This window comes from Perissodus microlepis, chromosome 6 (assembly GCF_051167445.1).
Source record: "Perissodus microlepis isolate ML-2025 ecotype Zambia chromosome 6, ASM5116744v1, whole genome shotgun sequence".
NCBI lineage: Eukaryota > Metazoa > Chordata > Actinopteri > Cichliformes > Cichlidae > Perissodus > Perissodus microlepis.
In genome coordinates this window covers 8,441,300-8,454,276 of record NC_140466.1, presented here as the reverse complement: position 1 = coordinate 8,454,276, position 12,977 = coordinate 8,441,300, and the positions used below count along the sequence as shown (strand labels likewise).

The 12,977-nt window shown below is 38.8% G+C and overlaps 1 long non-coding RNA gene across 1 annotated transcript in view; it reads right to left on the bottom strand.

Moving 5' to 3' along the window:
• The window catches only part of LOC146384994 (uncharacterized), a 51,823-nt gene that overhangs the window by 18,500 nt on the left and 20,346 nt on the right, over nt 1-12,977 (bottom strand). The window contains exon 2 of the long non-coding RNA XR_014800447.1: nt 3,035-3,146. This is a non-coding gene — a long non-coding RNA (uncharacterized LOC146384994). The remainder of the gene's footprint in view (nt 1-3,034; nt 3,147-12,977) is intronic.

Here is a 12,977-nt window from a genome sequence, read left to right as displayed (position 1 = left end):
GTTCGGAGACAGAGCAGCCCCCACTGTTTGTTTGTCTCTGTTACGCATGGCTGCAGAATGACAGCTGGGACCAGTGCATGGCTTTGAGTCTGTCTGGCAAGAAAAGTTGGGCTCCTTTGGTTTAACTCATGTTTTGTTCCAAAAATGGAAAGAGATGAGAGTTTCTGAGTGTTATGTGGCTTGGCTATGAATGCCCTTTGGTAAACCATATTCACAAAAGGCACTTGGGGAATTTTGAATATAACACGTTGCTCCTAAAATTTATGTTTGCCAAGCTCGATTTTGCAGCAAAAGAAATCAATAGAACACACTGCGTATGTGTGTGTGTGCGTGTGTGCATGTGTGTGTGTGTTTGTGTGTGTGTGTGCTCCAAAAATAACAGTCTATTGTGTTAAGTAAAAGTAGAAAAGGACAGAAGGGAGGGCAAGAGATGTGTGAGGATACTAGTGTCTGGAATCATAACTCATCTGTGTACATGCATTCATGGTGTGTGTGTGTGTGTGTGTGTGTGTGTACCCACACACATTGCCAAAGCAAGAAAAGTGAGCAATCAGCAAAACACAATCACTCACAGAGACATGTTTTCGATCTCAAAGTCTACCTCAGGAAATGAGAAGGATCTTATCTGAGTTCATCTGTTAATAAAATCTGCCTTTAAAGCCAAAAAATTAAATTCAAGCATTTACCGATAATGACTGAGGATGATTCACCGATTCACTAATTACCATTATCTTGGCATGGTGCACTGGAAATGAACAGAAACTGCTCTAATAAACCCCACGCTGCCAAATCTGCATTATATCTGCTCCTAAAATAACCTTTTCTGTGTATTTGACTTCCAGAGGCAGCACAAAGTTTGCTTTGATATTTATCATACTTGTGACAAACAAGAACAGCAAGGTATGATAAGCGGTAGATTATCGAGTTGACATCCAAGACGTCTGCTATGGTGGTGTTTGAATATTCTGGCACATTCTTACCACAGTTTTTTTTTATACTCTTTTTTTACACTCTTTTTTATACTCTTTCCACATATTGTTAAGATGCAGATAATAATCCTGGTGCAGAAAAGCAGACAAGCATTGGATCAGATGTGCAGTGGGACAGCTGTGGGCACTTTCTAGGGAATTCTCCTTACATGAGTGATACATCTCCATAATCTGTGAATACCACATGGTTGCAGGATATACAGAAATCTGCAGCACGGGCCTACCTACTAAAATGAATAAATTACATGCAGCAGTCACATATTGTATGAGGTGTAGTTACAGTTACAAACAAGAAAAATTTCTTTTTTTCTGTTGTGTCAAAAAATATTGGATAATGTTTTCACTTGAGCAAAAGAGGAAGTGAGTAAAAACAAAAGCATCATGATCAGCTTCTTTACAAGACAGATACGCACACAAATATGCACATGCATATATGCAGTTGGGGCAGATATTAGCTAGAGAGAAGTCTTAAACCTAAAAAACGCTTAGCACGGCCGCAGTGGAATACGTATCAGGATCATTTGAATATCTTATCTTTTTTCACCTGCAACCAGGACCAAATCTAATGCTCTGAAGCCCCACTAGGATTATTGTGCACACTACAAACTTGGATTTTTATTGAATTATTTACAACATTGTAGAAGAAGAATAGGATTTTGCATAAAAACTTTTGCACCTCGGAATATATTAAAAAAAACAAAAGGCAGAAGAACTGAGCATAGCGAAGCTTTGCATGGTTACGCCGCGCTGCCTGTTCCTATGGAGACATCAAAGAACTTCTCATTACAGCAGGGAAAGTTTTGAAGCTTGTTAAAATTAAACGGTTGAACGGCAGTTGTTGTATCATCATATCATCATCCTCATGAAACATACACAGAGAAATGCTGGCTTGCAAGCAGGCTTCACACTGTTTACATGTATCCTTCTGACAGATGATGGAGAAGAGTGCAGTGCTCTGACTCTACATCCTCATAATATAAAACATTCTCATAATCGAGGGTTCATAGTTATATATTTCTTTTATGTTTGTTTATGATCAGTATGTTAGTTATAAATGGCGTGGAAATAACATGGAAATGTGCTACATACACTTGTCGGCCACTTCATTAGGTAAAACTGTTCAAATGCTCTTTAATGCACATTTCTAATCAGCTGAACACATGTTAACAACTCAACAACCATTTCCAGGTTTCAAAGAGAAAGGTCCAAAAAAGAGAAAACATCCAGTAAGCGGCTGGTTTTGGGGTGAAAATGCCTGTTGGTGCCACAGATGTCAGAAGAGAATGGATAGACTGCTTTGAGCTCATAGGAAGGCAACAGTAACCCAACTAACTGCTCCTTACAACCAAGATATGCAAGAGAGGATCTCTGACAAGTTTGAAGTAGGTGGGCAACAGCAGCACACCATACCATGTGCCAGGTGGATCACATCCCACGTCACAAAGGTTAAATCATCTCTAAACGTTTTTTTAAGCATGGCATTAAGGTCACTGTACTCAAATGGGCTCCACAGTCACCAGATCTCAATCAAATAGAGCACCTTTGGTCTGTGGTAGAAAGGGAAAGTCACGTCATGGATTTGCAGCTCGCCTGTGTGATGCTATCATACCAGTATGCCCAAAATCTGAGGAATGCTGCCAGCATCTTGTCGAATCTGTGCTGCTAATAAGTATTAAGGTAGTACTGAAGGTAAAAAGGGTTGAATCTGGTAATAACGAGGTGTACCTAATGAAGTGTCTAGTGACTGTATAGTTACACGTCTTCAGAGGAACACAATACAAATGCATTATTAATAATATACTATAAAAATAAAATATTACATACTCTGTGCACCAATATGTACAGTTTAGACATATGTACATGCATGCTATAAAAAAGATACACATGACCACCAGCCACCATACAAACAATACAGTAGATATAAGCAAATACAATGTGATAGAACATTAAGCATGAATAGAAATACCCACCATTTTCGCTGACACACGCACCTGTATATGCAAATAAATCCCTCCTCCCTTGAGACTCTCCACATAAATACTTACTAGGTAGCAGATTTGCCTGGGGTTTTCGGTGCACCTTTCCTCTTAACCTTGATGTTCTCTCCAATTCCCACACATCTGCTTAACACATGTAGCCCTGAGCATTCACTTCCACCTGACAAGAGAAAAAGGAGCAATGAGAAGAGAAGGAGAGAGAAGGATTGGGGGATCAGGCGTCTCCAGAGATTGTGATTGGCATTCAGAAGCACAGCTTCTAGTCCGCGTGCCCAGCATCCCTTAGAGCTCCACCTGGCCTTCACAAGGTGTGGAGAGTGAGCTGAGAGTCCTTAGATGTACTTTATATACATCTTTAGTTTATTCCTGTCAGAACAACCTTTCGTGGATGGTATTCAGCAAGTAGTGATTTTTATTTTATTTTTGGTAACCTGGCCTTCAGTTACACTGAGTTTTAGTCAAGCTTACTTGTCCGGATCTTGATACATCTTGATGCTTCAATCACAGGATCAGCTAACATTTGCTATTAAGTTATAGCTTGTAAGGAAAACCATAAGTGTTGCTTAGAGGGTTTAATTGTAGCCAGGAAGAATAAGAAAACTGATATTTGAGCTAAGCCAGTTATTATTTATCGTCTGACTGTGAATGTAGATAAATGTTAATAAAATAATTGTTAAATAGAAGCTATTTATGTTGAAGCCTGTATTTTGGCCAGGGCCGTCTTCTTCCTGCATGGATCCAAAGCCTGCTAAACGTGACTCTCCAATATTGTCCAGACTGCAAATGAAAATCAGAAAAACTTCTGGTGTCTTCTCTGTATATCATTTTAAGATTTTAAGAGTTTTGGGTGTCCCCACATATCTGTCTTCTATAGATAGAAAACAGTAGTGTAAGCTCACAACTGCTAAAAAGCAAAACATGGCTAGACTTCTTTCTGGTCAGCTGTAGGTAATGAAATATGTGCCTGAACCTTAGATTCCCATTGGATGGGGAAAAAACCGGCATCATATTTTAGTATGAGTAACCAAATTATTGTCATTTATTTATTTTTTCACAACGTAGACAGTTTTGTTTTGCCTCATTACTGATACCACATACTTGCTGAGGGTCTCAATTACTAACTGCAAAGAGGTATTTATTTCTGGAAGACATTAGAGACCTTAAAAGGCAAACAAGGTCATTTTTCTAATTACAGAAAAACTGATTCAGATGGAAATAGCTCAAGTTTCAGGTGGAATAATGCTGGAGTACTTCTGCCACTGTATATGTGAACAACTCATATGTGTGTGTGGTTGTATGTGTATGCAGGAGGATGTTATTGCTGAGGGCAGAAAATCAAAGGGAAGAGAAAACAATACAGGCTATTCTTTCCATTCTGTCCCGTGGTGGTTCTCCGAGGCCCGCTTCTCCAAAAGCCTTAATATTGTCTTCTTTATTTCTCCTTTTTTTCCATCCTCTGTAATTTCTTCTCTTTTTCTCCGTATTGCGTGTACTATGTTTCCACATTTTTCTCCTCTCTGTAACTTGCTTTATGTAGAAAATGACTGTTCAGTCAGGGATATACTGCATGTAAGAGAATACTGCTTCAGCCTGTAAGTTAACACAGTGTCTAAAGTGAAAGAAATTAATAGTGACATGCCCCCAACACACACACACACACACACACACACACACACACACACACACACACACACACACACACACCTTGTACAACTCATTTAGAACATCTAGCTAGGATAACACATCCTAGGATAAATGTTCCTACTCTCAAACCACTTCACCCCAAAGTATCCTCAGTTTCTCTGTGTTTCTTATCTGACTTTGATTGAGTCCTCAGTGCATCCTTTTGCCACTCACACACTCCAGTGTAATATTACTTTTAAAAGAGCAGAATTAGAAGAGAGCCCTCACGAACAGACTAGTTCCTATCCAACCGTTTGTAGCTTCCATTAGCCCAGACTATACAGCCTCACTGGTTTCACACTACATTTCCCTTCATTCACATTAACACGCCATTGAGTCTCAAAAAGAAAAGGGTGGGATGTAATTGCCTTTTGAGTGATGTTTGTGTCATTATCTTGCTTCAAAGTCAACTACTAACAACAACCATTTAGCACCACACACTCAGCAAGCTTCAAAAGTCTCAGCTGGTAATTTGGAGCACAGATAGTCACAATCAAAGGACAGACTTTGGGTTTTAAAGAGTAAATTTCAACAGTGTGTAATGCTGATCACAGGTTCCCCTGTAGAGTAAATAAATATTGGAAGGAAACTTTGGAATGCAGGATTTTTCAACAGCCTGCATAGCTTTTTAGGAATTTAATATGTCTGTTCTTTTACCATACTGAAGTTGCTCTTAAGTTAGTTTTCCAGTCCATATAATTCTCAATTATGCATGATTTTATTTTGGGCATGTGCTAGAATAGCTTTATAACATTAGATTGTGAAAACCACCGTATTCTTCCCACAATGTACCACATTTCACCCTCTGTCTGAAAGGTTCTACTGGCATTTTTACAGCACTAATTTTAACATGGTGTTACTAATAACATAAATGAAGGTTCTGCTGGATCTAGTTATTAGTAACAGCTGTGTTTATCTGCTATTTTATATATACTTACAGTAAGAAGATTCAAGCCTTATCTACTCTGAATGTTCAGTGAAAATGAGGCAAAGGAATACCAATTATGTCTATTCCTATCCCTAATGCCATTGTACTGGAATAAATGAATAGAAGTAAATAAAAGCATTCACACCTGATTTTAGACAAAATAAAACATCACAGAAGACATAGCTTTCATTATAAATGTGATTAAATCAGTTTAGCTAGGGAAAGCCCTGTAGCCAAGAAAGCCCTAGCACTCTGCTCTGTATGCTGTTGGGTCTGCTAAAAATTTACAGCTAAATGTGACAGAACATCCTCAATCCATGACAATTACAGAATTAGGGAACAAAAGATAGAACAAACAGGAAGTTCAGAACCTAGAAACTCTCTGGTCCTAGAAACACAGTTGCTGTAAGTACAGTTTTCCGAGAGCAGAACTCAGCTGTGCAGATGTCGATCAGCATCAGACCCAAATTAAGGAGAAACACCTGCAGAAGTTGCTGTGTTACACAATGCATTCACGTAATGTTGTTGCTGTTTTTTTGGAAAGTACTTGCATAATCATGACTTATTTTTTCATGTGCTAGTAGGGAATTATTTTCAAAATATCAAAAGCTGACTTTTGAGGCTGCACTTTGAAACATAAGGTGACACAAAACACATTAAACTCCACTTGTTAACTGGTTTCTAATGGGGACCTTTAAGTATCTACAATCTTCCATTGCTTTGACCTGTGGTCATATGTTCAAATCTGACGTGGTTTTAAGTCGTATATTTTTAAGAAATTAACTTAATTAGTTTAAGTTCTGAATTGTTGTATTGACAGTGTAATAAAAACCCTTAAAGGCAAGAGTATATAGGAACACTGTGGTTCCTGAAACATTATATAAATATAATTTAAAAAAAAAAACTTTTCCAGTTTATATAATTATCATTCTTGTTACAAGCATGAGATACTGTACATATATCTGAGCTTATTCAGCTACAGATGTATCTGATATGAAAATGGGATTTCCATTCAGCATAATGTGATACACAACACTGTAATAGCTATGTCTAAGCTAGGTTTCATTATAAGCCAAGCTGACTCCAACAGTTGCATAAACACAGCTGTTGTTTGTTTATGTTTAGAAAGGCTTGCAAGCGCCAGTTGTTCTTCAATTCCAGATTCAAAGGATAATGGAATTACATGCTCAATTTCTACTCCAAAAATCTGCCGAAGCACTGACTAGAAATAGACTGCTGTTTGTCAAATTAATGAGGGAGTCGTTTGCCAACAACAGACATGCTCAGCTGGACTCCCTTATCAAATAACCATAGTTCAACCCAAAACACAGCTTTGGTTCTACCTGTCAAAAAGGAATAAATCATATTCATATTCGATTGGTGTTCTGCAACAGCATGGCGACCTGAAACTCGTCGTCCTTGTAGTCTGAGTCACGTGCTCCTATAGCATTGGCACATATGTGTACATGTTTGCAGCATGCATATTTTAATGTATGTGTGCTAGACTGTACAGTTTGAGTGTGGTTTTGCTGTGCTTTGAATGCTAATCTGCTCAGACAACAGGACCAGCCGGGTCCAGGGGCTATGGGCTAAGGACAGAAGGACCTTGACAGCGCTGAATCTGTGTGAGTGTAAAGATGCCTCCACCCACACTGACTGGTCAGCCTCTTTCACCACATGACTGTCAAGACAATTATGATTGCTCCCATAGCGTAGAATTGGATAAATAAGGCTTGGGGGAGACAACTGGCTGAAATGTAGACAACCATCTAAAACGCAGGCTCAGAAGCAAGTTGGCCATTTTTCAAATACAAGAGGTGAGTCTTTTTTTTTCTTTTCCTTTTCCTTTTTACATTAAAGTGAAAAGACTAAGATGGAATAAAAAGACAGGAAAGCCTAATTGAGTGGGACAGAGAAAAAGATAGGACCTTGACAGGAGAGTCTGAGATTAAAGAGAGAGAGACAAATGGAGAGAGTGTAGAACAGCACACCAGTGGTATACAGTATATTGCTATTAAGGCACTGTTGAGTTAAATACCTCCAACAGCCCCAGTCTTAATATACACACACAAGCAAATCTATACACCAACCTCTGCACTTATGCACCTGCACTCCTTTTGCTAAAAAGCCGGCTCCAGTTATTACACAATAGATCTTTGGCCCCTTGCTAGAACTCTTGCTAGAACTGAGCCACCTGGATATCAGATGAACTAAAAAACTTATCCTCCTACCGTTGTGCAACACAGTGAAAGAAATGACTCAGTCAGGGAGTTAGAACTAAGATAAAAATAATCCACATATTTGCCAGGTCAATGTAATAGTAGCAGTCACCATCACAAAATCACATGCATCATCTCTAATAGTGCTCATTTATCACAATGCTCACTAAGGAAAGCCAACCTTATGCATGCAGTTCTCCCTGCATTGACTTATTGCTTGTTGTCAGTGTGAGAGGCAATTCGCAGACAAGATTCGTCACTGACCTCATCAAGTGCACAAAGAAAAACAAATTGTCTGAAAATGTAGCAGGTTTATCATTAGTTGACATGTGGCCTATTTTCCACCACCTCTTGTCACTCTGTAATTTGAAGCATCGACGCCGCAGTCTGCCGCACAATGCACAGAAATGTAACAGCGCTGCTCCACGGAGAGCGGGCGTTGACTTGTATCTAGACAAACAAATCGATAAGCAGTCCACTCTATTCCATTATCGGGCAGAAAAGTTAACCACCAACGCCAACAGTGGGAGCACAGCATCAGTGGAGACTAGCAAGGGGGAGGAGGAACAAAACAAAATGAATTCCCAATTTATTTCAGAGCAAACACTTACAATGGCATCTTATTGATTGAGGACAAGTTGGGTGGAAACTATTCTGTTAGTGTTTTAATGCTGAATTCAGCAGAGCTTTCCCTGCAGTGCCGCCACTACCGCTGCCAAAAATATCACATATGGCATTAAAGCTCGACCTTAGTTCCGGCTAAAGTTTAGTCCACACTTTAGATGAAACTTTGGAGGCATGTTATGTGCAAGGCTGTACTTACTGTAAATATCGGGAAGCAGACTTCTCTTTCAGGACATCTGTTGTCAGTTTAATGGGGAGCATGTTATTTTTTTTGTCTTTCAGATTAATTTCATTTAATCGTTCATGAATGCATTGCTTATGCTAGAAGGACTCTATAAGAACAGATGTTGATGGATAATTTACCCACAATGAAAATGCTACTTCCTGGAACAACCAGAAATAAATGCTATTATTTAAATGAGTAATTCTCTAAAAATCTCTTGGAAATGCACACTGTGTGCTTGTTGTCTAAGGGAGCCTAAGGCAGTGATGTTGTAGCCTCTCTAGGAGAGGTCATTGCTAATCACCCAAACCAGTCGGGGCATTTAATCTCTCTCACCTAAGCAGCAGAAAGTCTGGCCACTCTAAGGGCTTTTGTAACCTGCGCGTATATTTTCCAGACTGTCTCCCTCATTATTTTCCTGCTTTCCCTCTTGCCTTTCTTTTGTTTTTTAAAAAAAAACAGAGTCTTGCTTCTTCAGAATCATTGCCGGTGTTACTATTTTTACCAATCTAACAAGGTTGCTTGGTCACAGAGGACTGTGGGGAGTGGTGAAGAAAAAAAATGTTCACTGTGATCGAAGGCGAATACATGGAACTTCTCTTATGCCTGCCCTTAGAGCAAATGGCCCTGGGGCTGAAAGTAGAGCCCCTGAGATGGAGAGAGACAGGAGGAAAAGAACACAGAGCGGGAGCGCTAGCTCCTGCTACTGTCTAGACGATGGTTAGTCAAACTCTTAACCTTGAAGACAGATGAAAAGAATCAGCCTGGAGCTGAGTGAATATGAAGAAAATCAGAGTTTAAATCAGGCTTGTGTCCTTTCATTTGGCGAGGAAAAGTTGGAACCTTTGAACAGTTAAAAAACTAAAAGGACTAAAGACTTTGATGTAGCTACTAAGTGAAGTGGAACTTTAGTGAGCTGTGTGAATTGTTCCTACCCTCTGACCATGTTAATGCCATCCAGAAGCATCAGGTGATTTAATGATTGTTTTGTACTTGTGTCATCTGGCTTTGAATTTGTAATATTTTTGTTTACACAGAGTTGTGTTATGTTTTCTGCTTGCTTTTAACTTTTGAAATTACCCATTCCTATATAGTTCTCTGTATTTAACAAATGATATGAGCCTGAGATTTGTTTTAATTTAACTATGAGAGTTAAAAACCTCTGTGTTATACAGATGTTTCCCAAATGCCATTTTGTCAAGTCATACATGTAAACAGATGAACGAAGTCTAATCATGGCACTTGCCTAAAATGAGTGGAACCTCACTCTGAGAGCTCAAATATTCCCTGTGGTATGCAAGATATTTGAAGTGTGTTCTTTAATCAGTCATAGGAAGAAAAAATAAGCAACTAGTGCCCTTGTATTTACTGTACTTCTTAAAATTAAATTTAGGGCTTCTACATTGGTACGAATGATTAGAATATAGGTGGATGATGTTCTGTTTAGAACTTCTACATCTAAATTCAGGTGTTTTCATGACAAGGTCTACGCCTTCAGAAAGCAAAAGCTATAAATGCCCCAAACTGCCCCAGGCTGGTGGCTTGCAAGGACTGAAAAGAGGAACAAATAAAAACACCTGAGAGTATCCTGCATCTGGGGAATTTTTCATGGAAGAATGGTTTACATGGGCAGAAATCTGTGCCATCAGAAACTGAATTTGAATAAGTTAAATTTGAATTTGAATTGCTCAGATTGAATCTGAATTGTAACTTGAATAACTGCTTTTAAAAACTGAATGTGAATTAGCATGAATTAGACTAACTATTCACTTTAGCTAAAGTTATTAAGTTAGCTAAAGAGTTGGGATGCTGTGTAAGACATAAATATAGCTAAAATACAAAGGTTTGGACATTGTTTTGCATGTTTCCCTACTGTAGGGGTCTCTGCAAGCATACAGGGCTCTGAGAGGGTACAATATGACAACTTTGGAATTCTACTAGAAACAGTCGATCATATTTGTTTGTCAAAGCTGAATCCAGGCAAACTACGCTAAATTAGTGTTTTTAGCTAACAGCTACAATAAGCATAAAAGTTACTGTACGGCTATCATTTATTAACATGACGCTTGTTCTTATACATGTAATACATTTATTACCAACCTGAGAGTTTATCCGCTGGTCATTCGACATGACGAATGACTTCTGAAGTCTTAATTCAGCTCAAGACGCTGTAGATTCCCGTCAGTAACACTTTCTAGTAAAACTTAGTTCTATTAATCATTACTCTTGAACCGGAAGCGGATGTAAGTCCCAAAAAAATGAATTTTGGAACTGAAATTGAATTGTAGAACTGAAACTGAATGGTGAGAAGTGAATCTGAAATTATTCGAGAACTAAATTTTTAAAGGATAAAATACAGTTTCAAAGCAAATGAATTCATTTTCAAAATATAAAATTCAATTTCAATTTAGTGATGATCATTTTCAAACCAATAAATTGAATTTCAAATTAGGCTAATTCAAATTCAGTTTTTAAAAGCATTTATTCAAGTTACAATTCAGATTCAATCCGAGCAATTCAAATTCAAATTTAACTTGTTCAAATTCAGTTTCTGATGGCACAGATTTCTGCCCATAGGTTTAGCTCCTCTGGGCTGCACCTTGGCACAGTCCAATGTTTAGTGCTTTAGAGCAAGAAGATCCAGGGTTTGAATGTGATGGCCATTATCTTGCTCAATGTAAGAGTTCTCTTACTTTGGTTTATTCCCACAATCTAAAGATTATTACCATGTGAATGTCTGTCTCTTTATATTAAATGGTAAATGGCCTGTATTTGTATAGCGCTTTATTAGTCCCTAAGGACCCCAAAGCGCTTTACACATCCAGTCATCCACACACACACACTGGTGATGGCAAGCTACATTGTAGCCACAGCTGCCCTGGGGTGCACTGACAGAGGCGAGGCTGCCGGACACTGGCGCCACCGGGCCCTCTGACCACCACCAGTAGGCAACGGGTGAAGTGTCTTGCCCAAGGACACAACGACCGAGACTGTCCGAGCCAGGGCTCGAACCGGCAACCTTCCGATTACAAGGCGAACTCCCAACTCTTGAGCCACGATCGCCCATATTACACTGGTGTTACACTGGTGACCTCTATATGCTCTCTTGACCAACATCAAGAGAGCTTCAGCCCTGCTAAAACCCTGAAATGGAAAAGAAAATAGAAATGGACGAAGAGAAAAAAATCAGCAGGCTTATATCAGAAAATTGTGGACAATTATGCAAGGGGGAAGTTGGCTGCATTTTTTGTGCACAGAAAAAATTAAAAAACAAAGAACTTATTTCTGTTGAATATATGACTAAAATGGCTCTTTTCAAAGGGAGGGATCCAAGTGAGTGAATATCTGTAGAAAGCTTAAAATAGTTCTGGAAAATGCAAGTCAGGTCAGATAAGTGTATTTATGTGTAAACACATGTTCATTTTAAAAGTTGATAAAAGCTTGTATTTGTTGAGCACAGTGACACGGTGGTTAGCATTTTTGCCTGGATTCGACTCCATAATCTGCCCGGGGCCTTTCTATGTGGACTTTACATGTTTTCTCCGGGTACTCCAGCTTCCTCCCACAGTCCATAGAAATGCAGGAAGTAGAGTGAGGTTAATTTGTGATTCTGCCCATAGGCATGAGTGCAAATGGTTGTTTGTCACTTTGTGATAGCCCTGCATCAGACTGGTGATCTGTCCAGGGTGTGCCCTGGCTCTAATTTCAGTATTATCTGTGCTCAGTATTTAACTTTTTCTTTTGCATCATTTTTTTAATGATCATAAAATTCAGTTTCCTTATAATGAGTGAGAGTTTTTTCTATTCTGAAACCATTTGGCAACCAATGATAGCTCTTCATTTTGAATCACTGTATCCAACATGTTGTTGGGAAACAAGTCACACAAATTAGTTTGATTCTATTTGAGTTATTTATAAATGCAACCTGTTCTCTGACCTTTTCACAGGTCAGTGGTCTTTTAAAGTATTACTTCATTAACGCTGCTTCTTGCCATTATGAGATAGCTCTTGTCAGTGTCAATCCAATCTTTACACCTATATCTCCCATGTTGACAATCTGTTTGTTTAATTACCATCTAATATATCTCACAGCAGAACATGCAATCAGTACTGTTCACTTGGAACAATTCTAATCTTATCTTTAGAAGACTTAGTGTCCTTCTGCTAATGGCTTTGGTGACAAATACAATGAAGAACATTTAGATACTTGATGGTTTCCCTTTTATAGAAATACTCTGTCCAAAAGTCTTTGCAAGGATCTGTCATGTGAAGGCTGTGTGCAGGCAGGAAAAGGACTCAAAGGGCAGACACTCT